Raw genomic sequence first — 22,067 nt, forward strand, 5'->3', positions numbered from 1 at the left:
CCAAGAAAGAAAACCTGAAGCATAGAGAATTGTGTTAACAGAGCACTGCTGAAGCTGGAATTAGAATTCCAGGCTATCCACTCCAAAGTCTGCTCTGAACCATCACACATGGATTATACCATCCCTCAAAGATATCTTTTCAAATATTAGTTTCCCAAAACAAAAAACCTAAATGGTCACATCTTTTGTAGATAAATACCTGTTATTTACCTAATACATTTAACCACTTTCTATGAAGTTTTTTGTCTGAAGGAGACTTGCATTATTTCTATTTATAACCTTCAACTATTGTATAGCACATAAGAAATAACACTGCTCACATATGAAGAAAACAGATCAATGAAATGTACATGAGAACATTTTTCTTGACAGCATAGTATCCTAATTCATGAATGGACAAAACTTTTAGACAATTCACTATTGAGATTATTTGCTATTGCAAAATCTTTGTGATGCACTTTTGCATAAAGGTGCCTGTATAAATGTGTACCAGAAAGTGGAAATCCTGGGTTGAAGGGTATATACATTTAAAATGTTCATTTTTAGGCTCAGTGCCTGTAGCACAGTGGTTACGGCACCATCCACATATGCTGAAGTTGGTGGATTCGAAAGTGGCCCAGGGCCACCTAAACAACAGTGACAACTGCAACGAAAAATAGCCGGGCATTGTGGTGGGTGCCGGTGGTCCCAGCTACTTGGGAGGCTGAGGCAAGAGAATTACTTGAGCCCAAGAGTTTGAGGTTGCTGTGAGTTGTGATGCCACAGCACTCTACCAACGGTGACATAGTGAGACTCTGTCTCAAAAAAATTTTTTTTTCATAGTTATTGCCAAATTGCCTTCCAAAGAGCTAATAGCATTTATGTTCCCACAAATAGCATATGAAACTGCCTATTTCCCCACATTAGCACTAACAGTGGAGATTATCAAAGTTTAAAATATTTGCCACTTTTTGTCTTAATTACATTTCTTTAATTATGAGTAAAAGTGAACATTTCTTCATTACATACTGCTTTTTGTTGTTGTCGTTTGTTTTGTTTTATTTTGGGCTGGTCTCATTTTGTCACATTCTCCAGCTAGGGTACAGTAGTGCCATCATAGCTCACAGCACCCTTGACCTCCTAGGCTCAAGCAATCCTCCTGCCTCAGCCTCCCTAGTGGCTGGGACTATAGGCACCTGTGACCACACCCAGCTAATTTTCTATTTTTTATATAGATGAGGCTTGGGGGGAAGTGGGGTTTGCTCTTACTTAGGCTGATCTGGAACTCTTCTGTTTTTGGTCTGGGACTCTTGATCTTTTTCTTTTCTTTTCTTTTCTTTTTTTTTTTAGAGACAGAGTCTCACTATATTACCCTCGGTAGAGTGCTGCATCACAGCTCACAGCAACCTCCAGCTTTTGTGCTTAGGTGATTCTCTTTCCTCAGCTTCCCAAGTAGCTGGGACTACAGGCACCTGCCACAACACCATTCTATTTTTTGTTGCAGTTTGGCCGGGGCCAGGTTTGGACCTGCCACCCTCGGTATATGGGGCCGGTGCCCTACTCACTGAGCCACAGGCGCCGCCCAAGGGACTCTTGATCTTAAGCAATCCTCCTGCCTGGGCGTCCCAAAGTCCTAGGATTACCACCCCACACATGTTTTTTAACCATACTAAATACTGTTATTTAACCTACTTTGTCCCTACTAGATTTGGCATGACTTTTTTTATTTAAATAAACAAGCATCACTCCAGATATTCTTTTAGGAGTCTAGTTTCTACTTACAAACCTATAAAACCACACTAGACAGAATCTTTTTTGAAATAAGAGTGAGATGTTTGTGACTAAGAATTCTTAGGTGGATCCTGCACTATGGAACAGATATCCAATAAACTAGGAGTCTACTCCAGCACTGGCTCCTGAAAATACAGAGATGTGAGACACAGATGCAAGTCACGTACACAATTGTCGATTTTCCAATAGCCACATTTAAAAAGCAAAAAGATACAGGTTAATTTAATAATAAATTTTAACCCAATATATGCAAAATAGTATCATTTTGACATATATATTATTAATGAGACATTTTCATTTTTTTTCTGTTCTAAGTCTTCTAAATCCAGAGTGAATTTTTATGCTCCCAGCACATCTCATTTTAACTATTGACATTTCAAGGGCTTAGTAGCCACCTGGCCTAGTGGCCACTGTATGGGCAGCATAGATAAGTAGTCTCATGTAAGCCACAGTTAATACCCAAAAAGCTTAAAATGCCACCTGACAACTTGCCTAGTTTTTTGAGGCAAAGTTCAGTGCCTGTTAGAGAGGAGGTACCCAGTCATGGTTTGTTTTTCTAATTGAGTTATTTTTATTTTTTCAATTGAACGTTCATTCTTATTTGTTTTATGTAGATATGGTCAAAATACCACATTGTCGCAATGAATCATTTTGCTAGGCATGAAACAAAAAACAATTCATACATTTTACTTTGTTTCTCAGAAATGAGAGATGTTTTAAGAATGTGTTTTCATAAGATTTGCCAAAACGTTTTCATTGCACAATAGCTTTTTTTTTTTCTCTTCCTTTTGGAGAATTGTCGGGTCGATGAAGCTTTTAAGATAGGTAGGAACAGATGTGTTGACACGGTTTGGGAAGGCAAAAACAATTTTACTTGAAAAAAAGCCCTCAGGGAAATGACAAGATCTCCCAGGGATGTTTGAGACCAAGTTATAGGAAATATCATGTTTTCAGCGGCTGTTGTGATTTAGGTTAAGAGCCAGCATAGCTTGGGGAACTCTGACAGTTCTTCAAATATCACAATGCAGTATTTGAATCAGACTCCGTAAGCTGACATTTCTTAAGAGGATTTACATTTTAATTAGTGGCTCAAAAAAAAATTTTTTTTTTATTGTTGGGGAATCACTGAGGGTACAAAGAACAAGGATCCACTGCTTTCATTTGTTAGGTAAAGTCCCCCTTATAATTGTGTTCCACTCCCAAGAGGTATGTAATACAACGTGATCCCTCCACCCCTAGTTGCTCAAAATATATCCTCGAAATTGGTCTAATATTTACTTCTCTTCAATTTTAATGCTCCAAACCCCACCAGTTTAGGAAAGGAAGGGGAGGTGTTCTGCGAAGTTATGTAAGTGATTTATAGTATGATATGAAAAAAGAAATTCTTTTCCTTAAAATGATCTCAATGTTCAAACATGGAAACATTGACACACTGGAAATGGAATTGGAGAATACCAGCGGGGAAAGCCCTTATATACCAATCTATTCATCTTACAAATTAGAAAACAGATGCAGGGATGAGGAGAGACTTGATGAAGGTGTCATGGCTATTCAGAGGTCCAAAATTCAGGACTTTCTGATGCCTGGACCAATAGTCCTTTATAATAAGAATAATAGCCAAAGTTTACTGAGCAATTGCTAGTGCTAGGCTTTGGGCTAAGTGCTTCTCATACATTTCAACAATTCACCAATTCCTGGAAATAAAGTAGAACATCTATAGTTAACCTTCTCCCTACACTGACCACCTCTTAGTTGACCTCGTTGTCATAGACTGAACATGCACCACATATATTTAATGGAAGTTCCTTATGTTGACAACTCTGTATGTTGACCGTTTTGTTACAGTCCTTTGGGTGGTCAACCTACAGAGGTTCTACTGTGTAAAAAAAAATATCACTCTTCTCTAATAATTTTTCTCTTGCTATTATTTGTTTTTTTAAACAAAAGTTGTTGATGCACAAGTCATTCCTCCTTCCAGATTTAATGTCTGTAAAGGGCTCCTAGATATATGCCACTGAACTGTGTTTTGAAAGCTAAGTAAGCATTAACTTTAAAAAAAAATTATTTATTAATGTATTTATTTATTTATTTTGAGAGAGAGAGTCTAACTATGTCACTCTCTATAGAGTGCTGTGACATCACAGCTCACAGCAACCTCAAACTCTTGGGCTTAAGTGATTCTCTTGCCTCAGCCTCCTGAGTAGCTGGGACTACAGGTGCCCACCACAAGGCCCAGCTATTTTTTTTTTTTTTTTTTGCAGTTGTCATTGGTTAGGTGGCCGGGGCCAGGTTCAAACCCACCAGCCTTGGTGTATGTGGCTGGCACCCTCCCCACTGAGCTGCAGGCACTGCCAAATCTGTTAGGTTTTTGGTGACAACCTAATCTAAACTGAAATTGGGCCACTCTGTCTTTTTCTTTTCAGAGTATTAATAATTTGTAATTATACATCTATTTCTGGGATTTTTAAATTAAAAAAATTATTATGGGTACACAATAGCTGTATATAATCATAGTGTACATGTGATGTTCTAACACAGGCATATGATGTGAATTAATCAAATCAGGGTAATCCGTCACCTCAGGCATTTATCATTTCTTTGTGTTAGGAACATTCCAGTTCCACTCTTTTAGCTATTTTAAAGTATGACCTAATTTATTGTTGAATCTAGTCACTTTGTTGTGCTATTAAATATTGTTGATTCTATTTAAGTGTATTTTTACATCCATTAACCATCCCTAACTTTATCCTCCCCTCCCTGCTACCCTTCCCAGACTTTGGTAACTCGTTCTACTCTCTGATTTGTGTGTTTACTTAGACTGGAAAGTCCTTAAGATGGGGGCTATCTCTTTTTTGTTCACTACTGTACTTCCTAGCTCACTGTAAGCACTTAATAAATGTTTACTAAATAGGTGAATTAATGAATGAAGACATGCAAATTCCCAGCACAATCTGTTCTTGTTGGTTGTTTATATATGACACAACCTACACAAACATTTAGTGAGATTGTCACTTTGACCCTCTATTGGTTCTGTAGAAACAGTTATTGGCCCTTGGGTAAATTGGCAACTATTCCAATGAGTGTTTATTCAAACTGAATGGGCCCCTTTAGTGGCTCGGTGGGAACACCAGCTAATGCAATCTTTGATTCTCTCAATCTGAGTTCTTGTTGAATTTCAGGGACGTTCTTCTGGCCAAGAAGTTACCCGAGATTTAGAGTTTGACCTGTAGTATCTTCAAGAGAGAAAATAAAGTGAATCACTAGGGACCGATTTTGCTTATAAACATAAGTCAGAATGTGGAATTAAGTCAGATGTGGAATTACGACAGAGTCACACTGGACTGCAACCAGTTTTTCTTAGATGTTTCTGGGACCACATGAAAAAGAGGTTATTTATTAAGAATGGAATAGTTCCTTTTAAATTCTTTAGCAATCATGTCTCTCTCTCTTTTTTTTTTCCCAGTCCATGGAAAGTGTTATCTCAGGCAGCTTTGTGCAGGAAGTTGGGTTTATCACTTCCTCACAGTTGCAGTTTGTCTAGGACTTAACTACATGCTATCAGATTACATCAAAATGTAGGCCTTTGTGTGTTTAACTCATCAAAGGAGTGGGCCCTCAGGACCTGATATCACTTCACTGCATACGCAGCCATGTAGCAAAACAAAGCCTATCTAAATAGGACACAACTATTTCTGTTGTGTGGCAGCTCCGCTAGCTTGCACTTGCAGAAATGGTCGGGTTTCAGGTGTCTGTAGTGTTTCACTTCTTGTTTTTATATTTATCTCTTTTTAGAATTGCAGTCATTTGCCTGGTTGTGTGCAAGGAAGGAAAACCCAAAATACTACCTACAAGGGAGGAGACGAGATTGCTCCAATCCACGGTGTCCGTGGAGGTGGCACTCACCCTTTGCCTCATCTTCTCGATTTTCACTTAAGAGCTCCAATCTGCTGTTGTAGTCTGGGCTTCAGGGCTGGCAGAGTGGCAGGTGGGTTTGGGAGATTGACTCCTGCCTGAGGCAAGTTATGGCCCTTTTCTAAGCTTCAGTGTTCTCATCTAAAAAAAAAAAAAAATGGCGATTGTAAAAGCACCTGCCTCATAGCCTTATGATATGGAATAAATGATACAGATGAAAGAATGTGTGAAAAGTGCTTAGAGGAAGGAGGGACAGCCATAGTTTTGAGCTGGAAGGGGCAGCATGCCCCATGCCCTGCAGAGTGACAAGACGAGCTGGCAAAGCAGCCCCAGGCTGGCCCACGTTTCTCAGGCTATACTTCCACCTTTGGGGCCTCGTTGCTATTTTCTTCTCTGTGGAGTTCCCTCTTCTCTGGGGTGGGCTTTCTGCCAGATGCTGCCTCTATTGGCAGCCACAGGAAGCCAATGCAACTGTGAAGTAATACTTCTGCCTGGGGCTGGCTCCGCCCTGTTGACCAAGGCTTTTTCGATCTGCTCAGCCAACTCCTTGCAATGCCTTGCCTAAAAAGGACTTCTCACCCAGCACTGCTGTGCTGGGAAATGGCTGACTGCCCCAGAGAAACAGCTTTCGGGGGATAGAATGGGGGAGTGAACTCCTCTCAGCTCAATGCCCTGGGAATTTAGAGGTACCATCTTGCAGGGACTTCCCAACAGGATGCTCAGTTACTAAAAGCAGTTGTTAAAGGAAAAGGGATGGAGATTGATTCTATAAAATCTCCGAGCCAGTGGAATATGAGGCACTTAAAAAAAAAATTATTTCCATTGAGGAAGTATGCAAATTTATACAGGTCTATGACCAGAAAGGAATTTATGTTACACCTAAAAAACTGTACCTCAAGAAATGAATGCTTTTTCTTTTTCTTTTCTTTTTTTAAAAAATCTGGAATCACTTTGAATAGAAACTTAAAAAAGCAGGCTGGTTGGCTGCTTCTGTATGCTTTGGTTACTTGTTGCCAGTTTGATTACACCCAGCCCCTGAAGTGGCAGGTGTCCTGTGAGCCCCACTCTGCCTCAGCTGTTGAGGGGGTCACTCCAGAGTCACCTCTGTTTAGTGTTGCCGGCTTTGAGTTGGTATCAGATGTTCTCATCTCCTGGATTTTGTCTTTCTGCCTGGCCCCTGGGGGTGAGCTCTTTGACTATATCTTCAGCTTTTGTGATTTCTCAAACTCCTCTTAATGGCCATCTTCAAACTCTAGACAGGATACAGATTTCTTTTCTTTTCTTTTTTTTTGAGACAGAGTCTCACTCTGTTGCCCTGTGTAGAGTGCCGTAGTGTCATTGCTCATAGCAACCTTAAACTCTTGGGCTCAAGCGATCCTCTTGCTTCAGATTTTCTATTTTTAGTAGAGATAGATTTTTAGTCTCACTTTTGCTTGGTTGGTCTTGAACTCCCGAACTCAAGCAATCCACCCACCCCGGTCTCCCAAAGTGCTAGGATTGATTACAGGTCTGAGTCACTGTGCCCTCAAGAGATCTTGCCCCAGCCTCCCAGTAGCTGGGACTACAGCGCCAACACAACACCCAGCTAGTTTTTCTAGTTTTAATAGAGACTGAGTCTTGCTCAGACTGGTCTTGAACTCCTGAGCTCAAACAATCCACTGACCTCAGCCTGGATACAGATTTCTGGTGTGGGTCCAGTATCTTGGGCTTCCCCTAGTCTAGGAAGAAAGTTGCCTACAACCCTCTCTGGATAGTTGTGAATGCCAAGCAAAGATCAGGACTTTCTATAGATTGATGAGGTTAAAAATAGTTTTTCCCCTTAATTGTGAAGTATAAATGTGTTTCCTTTACATACATCTATTCTTAAGTACAGGAATGTATAAAGTTTAAAATTTAAGACCTTCCTATCAACCTCCTAATGATAATTGTTTGTTATATATTCCAGATTTATTTCAGGAAATAAAAAAGTGTGAATAGGATGCACATATATGAGTCTGACAATTAAATTTGTGAACTTGCCACTGCGCACTTATGTTGGCAGCACTGTACAAAGAATTGGGTGAGCTTTCATATCCTTAGTATATCAGTGTCTCACAATGGTGTTCGTGTTGATATGGGGCTGTCTCTTGCTGAGTGGTGTTAATTATTTTTATTGTGTGTTTTTGTGTGCTGTCATGAGGATGCCAGAGCTTGAATTAGAGCGACAAACAAAATTCATAAATTTCTTATTAAACTTGTCCAGAGTGTAAGCAAAATCAGGGAATGTTAGTCCTTGTTTATGGGGATAATGCCATGAAGAAAACAGCAATGTACAAATGGATTAAATGGTTTTGTAAGGGGAGAGAATGTGTCACTGATGAAGAGAAGTTAGTAATTAGCAGAACTGATGAAAACATTGCAAAAATGCATTAAATTGTGTGTCAAAATCATTGGCCTAGTAGACCAAGCAAACATGGATAAATGAACAGGAAAATCTTAACTGAAAATCTTGGCATGAGAAAGGTGTGGCTCTTGTATCACTACAATGCACCAGCTCACATAGCACTGTCTATGAAGGAATTTTTAGCCAGTAAACAAATAACTGTATTGTAACATACTCTTTACTCACTTTATCTGGCCCCTAGTGACTATTTGCTTTACCAAAAGATAAAGGAAATATTGAAAAGAAGATATTTTGATGACATTGAGGACGTCAAGGGTAATACTATGGCAGTTTTGATGGCCATTCCAGAAAAAAGAGTTCTCAAATTGCTCTGAAGGATGGACTAGGTGCTGGCATTAGTGCAAGCTTCCCAAGGGGAGTACTTCAAATGTAAACATGGTGATATTTAGCAATGAAGTATGTAGAAATTTTTCTAGGATGAGTTCATGAACTTAATTGTCAGACTTTAAACTCTTCTGAAACTTGTGTGTTTTCCTTAACAGTGTATCTTAGATAGCTTCCAATGTGAGCGTATACAGATTTACCCCATTATTTTGTATGGTTGTGGCTATTCCACAGTACAATGTGTTACAATTTATTTACTCAATTCCCTACCACTGGACTTTGGATTATTTCAGATTTTTTTTTTTTTTTTTGGCTTACCAGGTAGTGCAGTATACTAGTTTGCAAAAGTCCCTCAAAAGTCTGAGAAGTCCTGTTTCCCCAAACACTAATCAACTGTAGTATTGTAGTATTTATAAAATTACCAAATTTTATAAATCTGATGGGAAAAAAAAAATCTTGTTTTCAGTTGTGTTTCCTTTATTATTAGTAAAGTTGAACTTTTTTTTTTTTTTTTAAGACAGAGTCTCACTATGTCATTCTCAGTTAAATGCGGTGGCGTCACAGCTCACAGCAACCTCCAACTCTTGGGCTTAAGCAATTCTCTTACCTCAGCCTCCCTGGTAGCTGTGACTACAGGCACCTGCCACAAAGCCTGGCTATTTTTTGTTGCAGTTGCCATTGTTGTTTAGTTGGCCTGGGATGGGTTTGAACCCACCAGCCTTGGTGTATGTGGCTGGCGCCATAGCCACTGTGCTACAGGTGCCAAGCCAAGTTGAACATCTTTCAAAGATTTTTTTTGGCTACCTTTATCTCCTGCTCTGTGAATTTTCTGTTTGTATCCTTTGTCTGATTTTCTATTGTCTTTTTCTAATGACCTGTGTATCAGTTAGGATGTTTTTGGCTACAAATATACAATACTTACTAAAAAGTTTGTATTTATTATTTATTATATCCCATAACATAGTGTCTGGAGTAGGGCATTCCAGGGCTATGAAGTGGCTTACCGATCTTGGACATAGATGCCTTTTCTGCTATGTCTCACTCAACTTGTATCTTATGATTCAAGATGACTGCCAAAGTTCCAGTAATCATATTCTAGACAACTGTCTCCAAAACTCCCAGAGAGCTCCCCAGCCCCAAATCCTCAAACTTCTCTTTTATTTATTTATTTATTTTGTATTATTAAATCATAGCTGTGTACATTAATGCAATCATGGGGCACCATATGCTGGTTTTATAGACCGTTTGACACATTCTCATCACACTGGTTAACATAGCCTTCCTCGCATTTTCTTAGTTATTGTGTTAACACATTTATATTCTACATTTACTAAATTTCACATGTACCCTTGTAAGATGCACCATAGGTGTAATCCACCAATCATCCTCCTTCTGCCCATTCTCCCCCTCCCACCCATCCCTCTCCCCCTTCCCCCTATTCTTAGGTTATAACTGGGTTATAGCTTTCATATGAAAGCCATAAATTAGTTTCATAGTAGGGCTGAGTACATTGGATACTTTTTCTTCCATTCTTGAGATACTTTACTAAGAAGAATATGTTCCAGCTCCATCCATGTAAACATGAAAGAGGTAAAGTCTCCATCTTTCTTTAAGGCTCCATAATATTCCATGGTGTACATATACCACAATTTATTAATCCATTCGTGGATCGATGGGCACTTGGGCTTTTTACATGACTTAGCATTGTGAATTGGGCTGCAATAAACATTCTGGTACAAATATCTTTGTTATGATGTGATTTTTGGTCTTCTGGGTATATACCTAGTAGAGGAATTATAGAATTGAATGGCAGATCTATTTTTAGATCTCTAAGTGTTCTCCAAACATCTTTCCAAAAGGAGTGTATTAATTTGCATTCCCACCAGCAGTGTAGAAGTGTTCCCTTTTCTCCACATCCACACCAACGTCTCTGGTCTTGGGATTTTGTGATATGGGCTAATCTTACTGGAGTTAGATGGTATCTCAAGGTAGTTTTGATTGCATTTCTCTGATGATTAAAGATTATGAGCATTTTTTTCATATGTCTGTAGGCCGTGCGCCTGTCTTCTTCAGAGAAGTTTCTCTTCAAGTCCCTTGCCCAGCCTACGATGGGGTCACTTGTTCTTTTCTTACTTATACGTTTGAGTTCTCTGTGGATTCTGGTTATTAAACCTTTGTCGGAGACATAACCTGCAAATATCTCCTCCTATTCTGAGGGCTGTTTGCTTGCTTTACTTACTGTGTTCTTGGCTATGAAGAAGATTTTTTTTAACAAATACGTATTTTATTATTTCTTTCTTTTTAATTTTATAATGCTTTCTTTCTTTCTTTTTAATTCTTTTTTGACTGGGGCTAGGTTTGAACCTGCCACCTCAGGCATATGGGGCTGGCGCCCTACCCCTTTGAGCCACAGGTGCCACCCAGAAGATTTTTAGGTTGATTAGGTCCCAGTAGTGTATTTTTGAAGCTGCTTCGATTACCCGGGGGGTCCTCCTCATAAAATACTCACCCAGACCAATTTCTTCAAGGGTTTTCCCTGCACTCTCTTCTAGTATTTTTATAGTTTCACGTTTTAAGTTTAAATCTTTAATCCAGTGAGAGTCTATCTTAATTAATGGTGAAAGTTGTGGGTCCAGTTTCAGTCTTCTACAGGTTGCCAGCCAGTTCACCCAGCACCATTTGTTAAATAGGGAATCTTTTCCCCACTGAATGTTTTTAATTGGCTTGTCAAAGATCAAATAACGTAAGTAACTGGATTCATCTCTTGGTTCTCTATTCTGTTCCAGACATCTACTTCTCTGTTTTTGTGCCAGTGCCATGCTGTTTTGATCACTATTGATTTGTAGTATAGTCTGAGGTCTGGTAGCGTGATTCCTCCTGTTTTGTTTTTATTTCTGAGTAATGTCTTGGCTAGTCGAGATTTTTTCTGATTCTATATGAAACGAAGTATTATTTTTTCAAGATCTTTAAAGTATGACAGTGGAGCTTTAATAGGGATTGCATAAAATTGTATATTGCTTTGGGTAGTATGGACATTTTAACAATGTTGATTCTTCCCAGCCATGAGCATGGTATGTTTTTCCATTTGTTAACATTTTCAGCTATTTCTTTTCTTAGAGTTTCATAGTTCTCTTTATAGAGATCTTTCATGTCCTTTTTTAGATAAACTCCCAAATATTTCATCTTCTTTGGTACTACTGTGAATGGAATAGAGTCCTTAACTATTTTTTCAGCTTGACTATTGTTGGTATATATAAAGGCTACCGATTTATAAATGTTGATTTTGTAACCTGAGACGCTGCTGTATTCCTTGATCATTTCTAAGAGTTTTGTAGTAGAATCCCTGGTGTTTTCCAGATATACAATCATATCATCTGCGAAGAGGGAAAGTTTGATCTCTTCTGACCCTATATGGATACCCTTGATCGCCTTTTCTTCCCTAATTGTGATGGCTAAAACTTCCATTACAATGTTAAAGAGCAGTGGAGACAATGGGCAGCCTTGTCTGGTTCCTGATCTGAGTGGAAATGATTTCAATTTAACTCCATTCAATATGATATTGGTTGTGGGTTTGCTGTAGATGGCCTCTATCAGTTTAAGAAATGTCCCTTCTATACCAATTTTCTTAAGTGTTCTGATCATGAAGGGATGCTGGATATTGTCAAAAGCTTTTTCTGCATCCATTGAGAGAATCATATGGTCTTTGTTTTTTAATTTGTTTATGTGCTGAATTATACTTATAGATTTACGTATATTAAACCAGCCTTGAGACCCTGGGATAAAACTGACTTGGTCATGATGTATAATTTGTTTGATGTGTTGCTGGATTCTGTTTGTTAGGATCTGTTGAATATATTTGCATCTATATTCATTAGTGATATTGGTCTATAATTTTCTTTTCTTGTTGGGTCTTTCCCTGGTTTGGGGATCAGGGTGATGTTTGCTTCACAGAACGTGTTGGGTAGTCTTCCTTCTTTTTCTACATTTTGGAACAGGTTAAGTAATGCAGGTACTAGTTCCTCTTTAAAAGTTTGGTAGAATTCTGACGGGAAGCCATCTGGTCCCGGGCTTTTCTTTTCAGGGAGATTTTGTATGGTTGATGCTATTTCAGAACTTGATATAGGCCTGTTCAACATTTCCACTTGATTCTGGCTAAGTCTTAGAAGGTGACGTGCTTCCAAATATTGGTCAATTTCCTTCAGATTTTCATATTTCTGTGAATAAAGTTTCTTGTAATATTCATTAAGGATTTTTTGAATCTCTGAGGAATCTGTTGTTATTTCGTCTTTGTCATTTCTGATTGATGAGATTAGAGATTTTACTCTTTTTTTCCTGGTTAGGTTAGCCAAAGGTTTATCTATTTTATTGACCTTTTCAAAAAACCAACTTTTGGATTTATTGATCTGTTGTATAATTCTTTTGTCTTCAATTTCATTTAATTCTGCTCTTATTTTGGTTCTTTCTTTTCCTCTACTGGGTTTGGGGTTGGAATGTTCTTCCTTTTCCAGTTGCTTGAGATGTCCCATTAAGATGTTAACTTCCTCTCTTTCCATTCCTTTGAGGAAGGCTTGCAGTGCTATAAATGTCCCTCTTAGGACTGCCTTTGCAGTATCCCAGAGGTTCTGATAATTTGTGCCTTCATTGTTGTTTTGTTCCAAAAATTTGGCAATTTCCTTCTTAATCTCATCTCTGACCCAGCTGTCATTCAGCATAAGCTTATTTAACTTCCATGTTTTTGTATGATTATGCAGATTCCTGTTGTTACTGAGTTCAACTTTTATTCCATGATGGTCCGAGAAGATGCAAGGAATAATTTCTATTCCTTTAAATTTACTGAGATTAGACTTGTGACCTAAGATGTGATTGATTTTGGTGTATGTTCCGTGGGCTGATGAGAAGTATGTGTATTCAGTTTTGTTGGGATGAAATGTTCTGTAGATATCTGCTAAATCCAAATGTTGGATGGTTAGGTTTAAATCTAAAATTTCTTTGCTTAGCTTCTTCTTGGAGGATCAATCCAACACTGCCAAAGGAGTGTTGAAATCTCCGACTATTATGGAGCTGAAGGAAATCAAGTTGCTCATGTCTGTTAGAGTTTCTCTTATAAATTGAGGTGCATTCTGGTTGGGTGCATAGATATTAATAATTGAGATCTCATCATATTGAGTATTACCCTTAACAAATATGAAGTGACCATTCTTGTCCTTCCTTACTTTTGTTGGTTTAAAGCCCATTGTATCTGCAAATAAAATTGCAACACCTGCTTTTTTCTGATTACCATTTGCCTGAAATATGGATGACCATCCTTTCACCCTGAGTCTGTATTTGTCTTTTAAGTTAAGATGTGACTCTTGTATGCAACAAATATCTGGCCTGAGTTTTTGTATCCAATCAGCTAACCTATGCCTCTTTAGAGGACATTTTAAGCCATTCACATTAATGGAGAATATTGATAAGTCTGGTGAAGTTTTGGGTATTGAGTTTTTCTTTTTTTTTTTTTTGTAGAGACAGAGTCTCACTGTACCACCTTCAGGTAGAGTGCCGTGACGTCACACGGCTCACAGCAACCTCTAACTCTTGGGCTTACGTAATTCTCTTGCCTCAGTCTCCCAAGCAGCTGGGACTACAGGCACCTGCCACAATGCCTGGCTATTTTTTTGTTGCAGTTTGGCTGGGGCTGGGTTTGAACCCGCCACCCTCGGCATATGGGGCTGGCGCCCTACTCACTGAGCCACAGGTGCCGCCCGGTATTGAGTTTTTCAAAAGTCCAGTGGGCATTTTTAATCCTTTCGCCAGTGTGGAAATTGGAGTTTGATCTGAAGTTTCTGAGTGAGTTTACTTTTGTGGTATAGGATTGGGTTGGTCATTATGGAGGATAGGTCTGAGAATATCCTGAAGAGCTGGTTTGGTTATGGCAACGTTCTTCAACATATGAATGTCATTAAAGTATTTAATTTCTCCATCATAAATGAAACTCAGTTTATCTGGATACAAGATCTGGGGTTGAAAGTTATTTTGCTGTAGGAGATTAAAAGTTGGTGACCACCCTCTTCTGGCTTGAAAAGTTTCAGCAGAGAGATCTGCAGTGATTCTAATATTCTTCCCTTTGAAGGTAATGGTTTTCTTTCTCCTGGCAGCTTTGAGGATTTTCTCCTTCATATTAACTTTAGTGAAGTTAATTATGATATGCCTCGGGGATGTCTTATTGGGGTTGAGTCGTGCTGGGGTTCTGAAGCTGTCCGCTATCTGAATTTCAGAATCTCTAGGCATGTCTGGAAAATTCTCTTTCATAATTTCATGCAGAAGGGCCTTGTGCCCAGTGAGGCCACTTCATCTGTTTCTGGAACTCTAATGATTCGGATATTTGCCTTCTTCGAATTATCCCAGAGTTCTCTGAGAGAATGATCCATTTTTGCTCTCCATTTCTCTTCCTCTTTGAGAGTTTGGGAGTGTTCAAAGGCTTTATCTTCGATGTCAGAAATCCTTTCTTCTGCTTGCCCCATTCTGTTGCTGAGGGATTCTACTGTATTTTTCATATCTTTGAGGGCTGCAAATTCTTGCTTCAGTGTGTCTAAGTCTTTGGTGGTTTTGTCTTTAAATTTGTTAAATTCTTGAGACAACTTTTGAATTTCTCCTCGAATTCCTAATTCCACTTTGTTAATCTTGTCTGCAATCCAAATTCTGAATTCGATTTCTGACATCTCAGCCAGTTGTTTATGAATGGGATCGTCAATTGCATCTGCCATATCTTTCCTTGGGGGGGTTGATCTATTCTCGTTATTCATGTTACCAGAGTTTTTCCGCTGATTCTGCCCCATGGTTGTTTTACTGCCTTTGATTTTTTCCCCTGGGGTTTTGTCGAGGGCCTGTACAGTGTTGTGGCCTGAGAAACTGGGGCCCTGTCTGGTGTGGTGGGGCTAAGTGGTTCTGTCTTGTTTTCAGCTGGTCTCTGTTCAGCCCTAGTGAAACAGTTACTCTGGGTTGAAGTCTTAGCTGTGGAGAAATACCAGCAATTAAGTCACCCCGCCCCCACAACAATTGGAAAAGGAAAATCAAACCTTCCTATACCCACACACCCAGGGCACCACTTGAATAGTCCTCAGGCGATTGGCTCAGTTCTAAAGGTCCAAATCAATTGTCTCAGTCAGCACCTGTCTCAGGAGGGAGACTTTAAAAGGTCTCTGGCAACTGTATTGCAGGAGTCTGGTGACAAGTCAGATATGACTTGCTCCAGTGCTCCGTGAAGTCAGGAGGACCCATCCAGAAAATAGATTAGTCTGGGAAGATTGATGCCTCATTCCCCATCTTGCACCTCTGTCACACCCAGTCACTGTCAGCCCCGCAGGGCTGTGACCCAGTTGCCTCTAGTGAACAGATACTCCAGGGGTTTGCACCTGCCTGAATCACAAGGAAATCTATTTCTGCTCAGCCAGGCCGCTCTGCCTCTATCCAGCAGGGAAAGGTGAGGCCTGACCACCTCGGGCACTTATGGAGGCTGGGGGTTGTTCACTCAATTCCAGCCCCACCCCGACTGATGTTACTGACAGAACAGAACAGAACAACTTTGCAGGAATTTTTTTCTGTCCCTGCTAAATTCCTGTGCAGAAGAGAAGCTATTTTGAGTTCCCAGAGCCTGCGCCTCAGGCCCTGTGTTTGCTCCTGTAGGTTTGTATTCAGTTAGCTGTCAGTTCTAGCCTCCGGCCTTCCTTTGTCTATACACTGACGATCCCCTGAGGGCTGGGTGCATCTTAGACTCAGTAAAGCGGTCCACCCTGCCCTGGGAATTTCCCGGCTCTGCTTGTGCGTTTTCTAGTCCCACCCAGGCCAGTACCACCTTAGGCAAACCCTTTACTCACGCTGCCTGCGTTTCCATCCCAGATCTGTTCCGCAGTGGTTGCCACTTGGGAAGATGCCCGGCCTCCTCTGGTTGCCTAGGGAGACAGGGGGTGTGGCTTTGGAATATCTGGGAGTGAGCCCTATTGTTGCCCCAAAGCGGCTGCTGCTCTGTGCCTTGGGGCACCACCACTCCGGTGTGGTTCCCTCTCAGCCGAGTCCTCTCCTCACTCCTGTGCCGCAGAATCAGCACTGACCAGTGGCAGTTCAGGCTCTGTCCACACCTCTCGAGAAAACACCCAAGAATCTGGACTCCTGGGGGACAGGCCTCCAGACCTCAGAGTGAGAGTGGAGGGGAGTGCTGGGAGCTCAGAATTGCAGGTAGAGAAAATATACAGTTTTATACAGTTTTATGCCTGGCAGGAGAATGCTGTGGCACCCTAGTAGCGGAGGTAGGTCCAGTTTTTAGAGGATCTCTCCCGTGGAGTGTAGTGGGAGGAGCTATGAACTCTGCTCATTTGTTTGTAGGGCACTCTGAGCCGTTCTCATGGGGAAGGGGACTCCCGTCTGCTTGGTGACGGATTTTGTACCTTTTGTTTGTATCCTTGAGGTCGCAGCTTGCCTCAGTGAGGTTGATGTGCATTCTTTAACTTCTCTCTTGGTGAAGCTCTAATCCACAAGGTTACTTGCTAAATTTCTGTCTTTTAACTCTCCTCCATCTTGACTCCCCCAAACTTCTCTTTTAGTCATAGAGTAAAACTTTTCCTAGCAGCTTCTATGTGGATATCTCTCTCCCACCTTCTCCCTCCCCACTCCTCCAGGTTTCATTGGGCAGAATAGGGTCACATGACCCATTCCAGGTTGAGATGGTTATGCATCTGCCATTTTTCTTTCTTTTTAATTTTATAGACAGAGTGTTATTCTGTTGCCCAGATTGGAGGACAGTGGTGTGATTCTAGCTCACTGTAAGCTCCAACTCCTGGGTTCAAATGATCCTTCTGCCTCAGTCTCCTGAGTAGCTGGGACTACAGGTATGTGCCACCACACTTGGCTAGTTTTTTTAGAGATGAGGTCTTCATATGTTGCCCAGGGTAGTCTTTAACTCCTGGTCACAAGTGATCCCCCTGCCTTGGCTTCCCAAAGCACTGGGGTTATAGGCTTGAGCCACTAGGCCCAGCTGCATCTGCCATTTTTAATAGAACTTTTCCCCTCTAGTCATCATGAAGCAGGCAATTGCAACTTGATTGTCCTGCAACAATTTTAATTGAGGGGCAAATGGTATACTTAAAATATAAGGATTGTATTTGGCTTTGAATGCTGTATTATCTTTAATGTCTGAATGTATGACTTGAGTGTGGGAAGCAGAGCCCACTTTCAATAAGTAATAATGTCATTATCTTAGATCCCCAAAGCTGGATAGCCCCATGACTTTCTCTTCTGAGCAGCCAAAGGTAGCAGACCTGCACCTGGTCTGTGAAGCCACCTTTAGGCCAGCTATGATTCATTAGTGGAATTTCTACACCTTTCTGGATGAGATGAGGGAGATTGATTTCTCAGGTGCCCACAGGCAGCTGTAACAATATATACCTTTTTTTGGCTGGACATGATGACTCATGCTTGTAATCCCAGCACTCTGTAGGGCTGAGGCTGGTGGATTACTTGAGCTAAGGAGTTTGAGACTAGGCTGAGTAAGAGCGAGACCCTGTCTCTACTGAAAAAAAAAAAAAAAGAAAGAAAAATTAGCCAGGGGTTGTGGTGGGGGCCTGTAGTCCCAACTACTAGGGAGGCTGAGGCAGAAGTATTCCTTGCGCCCAAGAGTTTGAGGTTGCTGTGAGCTGTGATGACACATGGCAGTCTACCCAGAGTGGCAGAGTGAAACTGTCTCAAAAAAAAAAAAAAATATATATATATATATACACACACACGTACACACCTTTAAATATTAAATATATATGTAAATATATATGTATACCCTTTTGGAAGGATGCTGAGTCTTGACTGGAGTGATAGAAAGCTGCTACCCTTTCACCTCCCCTCTTTTGGGCCAAGGATCTCCTTTTCTCCCCTGTGGAGAATAGGATATAGCAGTAACAGTGTATTTTTGCTTTATTTCTTGTTAGTTACAGTCTCAGTCAGAAGAAAGAGAACTTTGATCTTAGTTATACCTTTGTAACTAGCAAATTGTCTTTTAATCTGACTCTAGAGATCTCCTCAAGTTCATAATCTCTACCCTGAAGGTCTCACTGGCAACTTCTGGGTACAAAGGGTCTAGGTTTTCATGAAACTAAGGCTATGGACGTGGGAGGCTGAGTTCTAGAACCATTTAGCAGATCTTTATCCTTCTCCCTTGATCTATTCTAATTTTCTCTAAATCAACAACTTCAAAATGAAAGTTCAAGCACATGTTAGCTGCTCTCTTCTTCCCTCTTCCCATTTCCCACCTCATCACTGACATCTCAGCTGAGTGTTTCTTAGGCTGAAGAGAACATTCACTTTCATTTTTAACCTCAGGGACAATTATTATTTAAATTTATATCCCATTACCTTGTTTCTGGATTTTTTTTTTTTTGAGACAGAGTCTCAAGCTGTTGCCCTGGATAGAGTGCAGTGGTGTCACAGCTCACAGCAACCTCAAATTCTTAGGCTTAAGCAATTCTCTTGCCTCAGCCTCCCATGTAATTGGACAACAGGCACCCGCCACAATGCACAGCTGTTTTTGGTTGCAGTTGTCATTGTTGTTTGGCAGGCCTGGGCTGGATTTAAACCCGCCAGCTCCAGTGTATGAGGCTGGCCACTGTAGCTGCTGAGCTAGATTTAATTTTTTTCCTTCCCAATTTTTGTTGTTTGTATATAGAAATAGAATAGGTTTTTCTATGTTGACTTTGTATCCTGCTGTTAGTTTTAGTAGCAGGATTCTTTTTTTTTTTTCTTTTTGTTAGATTCCTTAGGCTTTTCTGCATTCATGGTCATACTCTGTAAATAGAAACTTAGAGACTTTTACTTTTATATCTTCCTTTCGAGTCTGGATGAAAAGACGCCTGCTCTGGGGATGCAGCTCTGCAAGCACTACCTTGATGTATAGTTGTGTGGTTTAGATTTTATAATCTGGTCACCCTCTTGACTGGACAGCCTGAAGCAGTGAAATATTTGTGCAATCATGTGCAGTGGTCTGTTCTTGTCCTTGGGTTCTCTGCATGCTGTTTGAGCTTTCTACTTTTAGTTAAAGCTTTCCTTCCTTCCTTGATGAGTTTGATTTGAAAATTGGCTCACTTACAGAGAGTTGTTAGAGTCTACCTAATTCCTAAAGCATTTTTGTCCGGCTGAAGGATAAACCTGCCATTCTCCAGGCATTGGCGACTTCAACTTTTCCATTTCTTTCTTTGGTTCTATGTGAAGCTATTGTAGTTATTCCCTCTAGATTCATCAGCCGGTTTCTCCACTGGCTGTTCTCCGATTTTTCCCAAGTGACTGTTCGCCAGCAAGTGATCTGGTGTCCTTTCCAAGTGAGGGACTGAGACTTGTTTTGCCTCCACTTGGCAAAACTTTAAATTTCCTTTATCTGGCTGGGTGGGGTGGCTCGCAGATGTAATCCTAGCACTCTTGGAGCCTCAGGCAGATGGATTGCTTAAGCTCAGGAGTTCTAGACCATCTTGAGCCACAGCGAGACCTCATCTCTAAAAATAGCCAGGCATTGTGGCAGGTGCCTATAGTCACAGCTACTTGGGAGGCTTAGGCAAGAGAATCACTTGAGCCCAAGAGTTTGAGGTTGCTGTGAGCTATGATGCCCTGGCACTCTACCAAGGGGACAAAGTGGGACTCGGTTTCAAAAAAAAAAAATTAGAAAAAAGTAAATTTCCTTTTTTAAGCCGCTTGTGCTGGGATGACCACAGCTGGTCTCCACTGCTTCCTCACAGCTTCAACTTCTTCTTCTTCTTTTTTTTTTGAGACAGAGTCTCATTATGTAGCCTTTGCTAGAGTGCCATAGCGTCACACCTCACAGCTCACAGCAACCTCCAACTCTTGGACTTAAGTGATTCTCTTGCCTCAGCCTCCCAAGTAGCTGGGACTATAGGTGCCCACCACAATGCCCAACTATATTTTTGTTGTAGTTGTCATTGTTTGGCAAGCCAGGGCTGGGTTTGAACCCACCAGCCGTGGTGTATGTGGCTGGTGCTCTAGCTGCTGAGCTATAGGTGCCGAGCCTCAACTTCTTCAAATTACTTGGCAGCCTCAACTTCTTCAAATTACTTTGCAATTATTTTTCTTTGAGGATTATTCCTTTCTTTGTTTTCTTTCTATATTAAAATGAAAGGGTAAAATCATGTGCAATGGAGCTGCAATAATTCTTAGACTTTCTTTATGGAAATGTTAGTCTAATATTCTTTCAACTCTCTGGAACTTTGTTTTTAGCAGATGTTGGTGAAAGAGCATAGTTTGCCATAGCTTTACAGAATGTGTACCGGAGGATCAGGATGGAAATCTGCCCAGCAAGGACCAGTTTTAAGCACAGGAGTAATCCTGAATTTTTGTTGTTTCTCCTATTTTACTTTTCTTTACATTTTGATTTTGTATTTCCTTTACTTGAACACCAGGTCATTTTCCTTGAATTCCTTGTCTTTCTGGAAAACAGCATGGGGAAATGGAAGGAAAACGAACTTTGGAGTATAACAGACCAGAGTTTCACCACCACTCTTTCTAGTTACTAATTGTGGGTCCTTGGAAAAGTTGCTTACCCTTTTTGAGCTTCAATTTTCTCATCTAATGATTGCCTTTTAAAATAAATGAAATGAAATGAAATAAATAATATTCATAAGACACTGCACACAGTGTTTGACCCTCAGAACACACCCAAGTTACTTATGATTATTATGACTTTTTGCCTCTGACTTTTTTCTCCTTACCACTTCTCATTCATTGTTGGGCTTGGCTGAGTCCATATACTTATGATTTTTTTTTCTTTGAGACAGTCACCCCAGCTAGAGTACAATGGCATCATCACAGCTCATTACAACCTCAGACTCCTGGGCTCTAGTGGTCCTCATGCCTTAGCCTCCCGAGTACAAGTAGCTGGGACTAGAGGTGCCTGTGCCATGACTTCAGGTGGGTTTATATATATGTAATTTTTTTTTTCTGGCCAGGGTTGGGTTTGAGCCCACCACCTCTGCTATATGGGCCCAGCACCCTACTCTTTTGAGCCACAGGTGCTGCCCTTTAAAAATTTTTTTTTTAAAGTAGGAACAGGTCTTACTCTGCTCAGGCTGGTCTCAAACTCCTGAGAAAGTTGTTATTTTTGTGCTCTCCCATATAAATAGGTTTACACTACTCACATCTTTTCCTTCAATTTGGCTTTTTACTTATTATTATCTATGAAAAGCCTTCCTCTGTCAATACATACATATCTCCTCATTCTTTTTAAGGGGTTGTATAGTGTTTCAATATATGGCTATAGCCTAGGTTGTTTAACAAACCACTGATGGATATCTTCTCCTGTCCCCTACCCCCATGCTTTGCTAAGTAAAATAATGTGCATCCTAATCTGCTGCTGTGTGAATTACCTTGAAATTCCAATATTGGAGAAAAAAATAAATAGGAAAGACTCCCATTTCTCTGGGATTAGCTTGGACACATTGGGAAATTCATGCATCAGTCCCAAAATCATGGTAGTGTGTTTAGGGACATAGAGGAAACTGCCTATGATTGGAAATCATGAAGCCTAATTTAGCCTTGATTTGACTAAGGACTAGCTCTGGGCTTTGGACTTCAATTTCTGCATCTGTGAAATAAG

The 22,067-nt window shown here is 40.4% G+C and overlaps 1 pseudogene; it reads right to left on the reverse strand.

Moving 5' to 3' along the window:
• Positions 1-240: 240 nt before the first annotated feature.
• LOC128582883 (uncharacterized) lies at positions 241-352 on the reverse strand (annotated as a pseudogene).
• Positions 353-22,067: the final 21,715 nt, after the last annotated feature.

The sequence above is a fragment of the Nycticebus coucang genome, chromosome 3, assembly GCF_027406575.1.
Source record: "Nycticebus coucang isolate mNycCou1 chromosome 3, mNycCou1.pri, whole genome shotgun sequence".
Classification (NCBI taxonomy): Eukaryota; Metazoa; Chordata; class Mammalia; order Primates; family Lorisidae; genus Nycticebus; species Nycticebus coucang.